Below are 5,370 nucleotides of genomic sequence, written 5' to 3' on the forward strand. Positions count from 1 at the left end.
GCATATTGTTTGAGGGAAGGGAAGGATATTTTCCTCTGCCATTAAATTTCCAATTTTACATAGAGAAAGGTTCACAAAAAAAAATTGTCCTCCCTATTATTTCCCTACTACTTTCAAAAGAGACTCATGAAATTAGTACTTGCGTAATAGTAATAGTAAATGATAATCCTTTGAAGACGTTCTTCAGTGAAAGAAAGAAGTTCGACTTCGTTGGAGAAAAGAAGTATTCTACAAAGTGAATTTGTTCTCCTTTCCCTTTTGCGCTTTACCATTTAAAAATTACAATATATGAATTTATTTCTTTCTGCTGAGAATTCGATTCCTTCACGGACTATATCCCTGGATAAGAAGATTTATTCAACGATTACAATTCATATCACTATAGGGAGTTCTATCTACGATAAGATTTTCTATATTTACAATTCTTTAAAACGTATTGTTACGCTTAGTTATTTATCCCTAAAATGCTATCATGCAATATCTCTATTCTAAATTTGTTAAAATTTCCCTCACAAATTTAGAATAGGAGAAACAAGGCAGACCAATAAATCCAAAAAATAAAAAGTAAAAAATTCACACACTTGTATATCGTTCAACAAATATATTAATATACACAACTTTCAATTCAATCATCTTACACAAGTAAAACCCAACAACAACCTACAAAAAGGAAAAAAAAAAAAAAAAGTTTTACATATGAATGATTCTATTAACCCCTTTTCCACAAAACAAGAAAAGACAACAACCAAATGGATGCATAATAAATGGTAAACACAAAGCAAAAGCAATAGTCCAAAGCAATGAATAAAGTGTATACAAAAGCTTAAACTTTTTTGAAAGCTTCTGCAAGTAAGAAGAAAGAACAAAGACAGCAGCAAAAGAGCCTCACCACAGCCCCACTTGCCTTGTTGGCAAAAATCCCCAAATATGGTTGCATGATATCAATGGCTTACTTTTGAGAGTACAAAGCAGAGAACAATGCAGGAGTAGAATGGAAGAGATAGACAGCAAGCAAAAGAGCCCACCACAGCCCCACTTGCTTGTTTTGTCAAAAATCCCCAAATTGGTATGCATATCGACAGCCGTTTGTGCTTGAGTTCACACTGTGTGCTAGGAGAATACCACTGCTGCTGCTGACCTTGCTGCTGCTGTGTTTCAATGTTAGAGCCACTGCAATTTAAAAAAACAAACTCTTTTTTTTTCTTTCAATATTCAAAACATTTTTTTTACTTAAAAAATTTTAATTTCTCATGAAGTATTTAGAGAGTTATTACAAACCATTCTATACTTGTTATTTAATCAAAGAAGTGGTTCTTAAATTCTTATGACTCAATATTATGTTATTGTGAAAAAAAAGAAAAAAAGAAAACGATTTTTATTACTAAACTTGTACCAAGTTAGGCTCATTTTTACCTCTAACTCTCGACTTCGTGGAATTGTTGTTTTTAGGACTAGTCAAATGTCTATTCTAATCATTAAGTTTAAAAATACTTCATGAGTTATTAATTTAACAATATTAAGTTTTTGCCAAAGTTGTAGTTTATGATCATTCCATAAAATTAATAATTGAATAATAACTTTGTTCAAAATACACAAATTTAAAAGAATTAAAATCTAGCTTATAAATTCACGTTTATTCGAAATAACTATAATTTTGTACTATTACTTAGTCATATATTAGAAATATTTCAAACAAATCTGTAAAATTTGTCAACCACTCTTCCATTGTTTAAAATTAAATATTACACTTAGCCTCGTATGATATTATTTTGTTATTTTAAGCTTTTTATGTTTGTGAAATTAAATCTATATATCACTCCATTTCACTTTTAAACTTATTTGTTTGTTAATCTACTTTTTATACCCATGTTTTAAAAAACAAACCAAGTTTTGAAGAAAAATAAATAATATTCTAAGTTTTTTTTTTTTTTAACTTGACTAAAAAATAAGTCTTTTAACCTAACAAGATGTAAATCATCATAAGATTTTTAGGAAAAAATATAACTTAATTTTAAAAACCAAAAATAATATGATTCCTAAAACAAAATTTTTTAAATCTACAATTTGATAAATTTTGAAATTTATTGTGAAAATTGATAATAACTCCAAAGTTACGTTTTGTAGAAGAAAATACTTACTGCATCTAAAATCAACAAGAGGAAGCGAGGTCCAGCCGCATGGGGACGAACATACAAACAATTGAGAATGGAATTGACAATACCACTAACCTGCGACTATTCCATCGCGGACCACAAAAAACCTGAAATTTTCAATTTCAATTATTTATTAGGATGGTTTTTAAAATAAAACAAAATTGATAAATTTTTTTACAAAATATAGCAAAATATAACCGTAATAAATTCTTATTCACTAAGTGATAAAAACTATACCGTCCATCTGTATCTATCACTGATAGATAATTGATATTTTGCTATATTCGAATTATAAATGTATACTTCAAATTTAATAATGAAATAAATAAATGGATTAACCCAACTGGAAAAGTGGGCAAATCATCGTAGCTAGCCTCGAACTGGAAGAACTGAGTGAAAAACGGCAACGTTTGGCCCACTGGTTCCATGGCGGCGGCGGCGGCCAGCGCGCGACGCAAAGGGCGCCGATTCTCAGAACCAAAGTCGAAAATCGCCAACGGCCACGTTTCATTTCTGTGGGTCCCCTGTCTGGCACCGGCACCGGCCCGTCGCCAGGCAACGGGCGTTTTCGTGCTCTTCTTCTTCCAATTGGGCCACTGTTGTTTTGGTCTCAGGGAGCAACGTCAATGGCGGGTGGATTCCCCGTTCCTCATTTTTTAGGTGGATGAGAAGGAAGAAGATGCGGAAACCCAAATGGGATTGAGAGAAATCTGTTGAGAATTGATTGAGGAAAGTTGTGGATGATGAGAATGATGAACAGAGTGCGGGATTTTTAAATACTAAATAGAAGAGGAAGCAATTGGTGGGAGTTTTGATTGGTTGGTTGGTTGGAGCAGATGAAATGGAGGCGATGGTGTTGTTGATTAAAACCTTCTCCATTTTGTGGGTTTCAGAAACAGAGTTTCTTGAGTAACAGGTTGAGAAAGTGTTGGGATGATGGAGAAATGAGTTGAGGGAAGTAAGCTAGCTAATCCAATATTATGAAACATTAAAAGATTATAACTTTTTTTTTTTTCAAATTTTCATATGCAAAGTTTGGGATTGTTTATTAATATGGTTTGCACCAACATCTGTAAATGTACTTTTTAAATCTTTTTAAAATGATATTAAAGTACCTTTTTTTTAGGTAGTTTTTTTTTTTAAAAAAAAAAAATAATCAATTTTCATAAAAAAAAATTTACCTACTTCCTAAATATCTTTTAAGAATTTTTGAAGGTTTGAAAAACCATTCACAAAAACTTTTTTATTATTATTATAAGATTTTTAGGTTGGTTAGATTAATTAATGTTCTTGTTGAAAACAGTTTTCGGATTCTTTGATCAAAGAATAATTAAATTCTGGAAATGATATATTATTTTTAATGTTTTTCAGGTATTACCAGAGCTGAATTATAAACTCTTAAAGTGGAAAGCTATTATTAAAAAGAAAGATTAAAGAAAAGTTCATGCTAACAAACTCAATTAAAATTAACCTAAAATTTAGTTTGTTACCCCAATTAGTTATGTGATTTATAAAATCTCTCTCTATTGGCCCAATTTTTGTGTGCGAACTTTCCGGCGGTCGAAAATTTGAAAATGGGCTCAGATGTTCAGAACGATGAGAAAAAGCTGTGTGCCAAACGATTTTGGGAACGAAGCTCGTTTGATGCCCCAAACGGCTATTGGGCCCGGCAAGGGTGCCCCGAGGCCCAACATTTGTGCGCGAACTTTCTGACATGCGAAAATTTGAAAACGGACCCAATGTTCAAAACGATGAGAAAAAACCATGCGCCAGACGGTTTTGGCAACGAAGTTCGTTTGGTGCTCGAAACTGCTATCGGGTCTGGCGGGGGTGCCCCGGGGCTCAATTTTTGTGCGTGAACTTTTCGGCAAGAGAAAATTTGAAATTTGACCCAGAGGTTCAGAACGATGAGAAAAAGTCGTGCACCAGACGGTTTTGGAAATGAAGCTTGTTTGGTGCACCAAACGGCTATCAGACCCGACAGGTGTGCCTTGGGGCCCAATTTTTGTACGCAAACTTTTCGGCTGGCAAAAATTTGAAAACTAGCCCTCATTGTTCAAGATCCAGAATCAGCTCTTAAGGGAGCAATTCATCTACTTACCAAAAAGGAACGAGTAAATTTACCTTGTGTAGTTGAGTTCCCAACTTCCCATTCATGCGAATCCCCACAATGGTAGACATATTAAGTCGACGAATCTAACCACTCTCACTCATGCAAGTCAAATGACCCATTCATAGAAAGAGTTTGCAGCTCAATTAGGATTAAGATCAAGTCACCAATGGTCATCTTAGTGAAATATAAGTCTCTTATAGTAACGATGTTAGAAAGAGAGACTAATCATCTTGTGGTCCGGTTTTATACAAACTTTTTGTGTAGAATACCCTCGCTCACATGTCTCCATATGAATGATCAGGATCAGATCATTTGTAACACTTTAATTGTAACAATCATAAAACGGGTCATATATGTAGTGTCACCGGGATAAGGTACCCAACCTTATCCATCTACTACAGACCATTCAAGTTATCACTCAAACATGATCCACCTGTATGTCTCCACATAAATGTTTAAGGTACATAAAATAACCTAAGATCTTAGTTTATTGGATCGAGTTAGTGTACATAAAATAATAATATTTTATTAACAATAATTCGTTTCCCCAAGTTTACAAACTACGATAATATAAGAGATTCAGGACATCAATCCCAACATATCACTAATAGAAACGGATGGAAGTCTATCATTGATACTATTAATGATAGAAACTGATACAAGTTTATCATTGATAAAGGTAGATAGAAGTCTATCAGTGTTTGACAATGTTTTTTTTGCTATTTCTGTAAATAGTTTGACATTTTCTATCAGTGATAATTTCTCTACATTATAACATATAGTTAATTTTGAATAAGGTTTAAAACTATGAGAGATTTAATGTATTTGAATATGTTTCAAATAATAAAATTATTGGTTAAAAGTTAACATGAATCAGTGTCTGTCAATGTTTTTTTGCTATTTCTATAAATAGTTTGACATTTTTTTATCAGTGAGAATTTCTCTACATTATAACATATAGTTAATTTTGGAAGGTTTAAAACTAAACTATATAATATGTGAGATTTAATGCAATTAAATATGTTTCAAATAATAAAATTATTGGTTAAAAGTTAACATGAATAAGTTTCATATTAAAACTGTAGGTTAGGAGAGAATTATACA

The 5,370-nt window shown here is 32.3% G+C and overlaps 1 pseudogene; it reads right to left on the reverse strand.

The window, feature by feature from the left end:
* Positions 1-573: 573 nt before the first annotated feature.
* LOC120073561 lies at positions 574-4,334 on the reverse strand (annotated as a pseudogene).
* Between the last annotated feature and the right edge of the window lie 1,036 nt (positions 4,335-5,370).

This window comes from Benincasa hispida, chromosome 3, assembly GCF_009727055.1.
Source record: "Benincasa hispida cultivar B227 chromosome 3, ASM972705v1, whole genome shotgun sequence".
In the NCBI taxonomy this organism is placed as follows: Eukaryota; Viridiplantae; Streptophyta; class Magnoliopsida; order Cucurbitales; family Cucurbitaceae; genus Benincasa; species Benincasa hispida.